The sequence below is a fragment of the Aphanomyces invadans genome (genome assembly GCF_000520115.1).
Source record: "Aphanomyces invadans strain NJM9701 unplaced genomic scaffold supercont1.413, whole genome shotgun sequence".
Classification (NCBI taxonomy): Eukaryota; Oomycota; class Saprolegniomycetes; order Saprolegniales; family Verrucalvaceae; genus Aphanomyces; species Aphanomyces invadans.
The window spans coordinates 1-622 of NW_008580558.1; positions in this window are offsets into that span (position 1 = coordinate 1).

A 622-nucleotide genomic window follows, 5' to 3' on the forward strand; every position below is an offset into this window, starting at 1 on the left:
GTAGCCATCATGTCATAGTAACGTCGTGGGTAGGCCAATCGATTCAGCAAAACACAAAGGGCATCGATGCCGAGACAACGGTCTCCACGACCTGTGACCACCACATTGGGAATTCGAAGCAATCCATACATCTCCATGATCCCATTCTTGTCAAATCGAAATTTCAACATGCAGTCGGCGTTTGAGAGGTCGTTCAAGCGAAACTCGGCTTCGGGAACAAGTGGGCGCTCAACAACATTCATGAGGAGACGGAGAAACCGTCGTCGGCTCCTGAAAGGGAGCTTGCGTCGGCGCCGAAGGAGTGCGCCGAGCTGATCAACCGTGAGCATCCAAACTTTGTTGGCTCTGGGGATTTCCGGTTAATAAATGGATACAGCCAAGACCGCCTCGAAATCGAAAATGAGTTTGCCTCGAATTTGCCGTGTTCAACAATTTTAGGGCGTGGCAAATGTACGGCCCAGTTCTCGAAATCTGTCTATTATAAACTTATTTCGCGTTATCTTAACCTTTAGGGGTACAGATTTCGCATAACGTAAGAGACCAATTAATTGTGCACGGACCAATTGTTTGTGCTCCAAAACCAACCAATCCGAGAGCGTAAAAATGTCGCGGCAAATCCTCC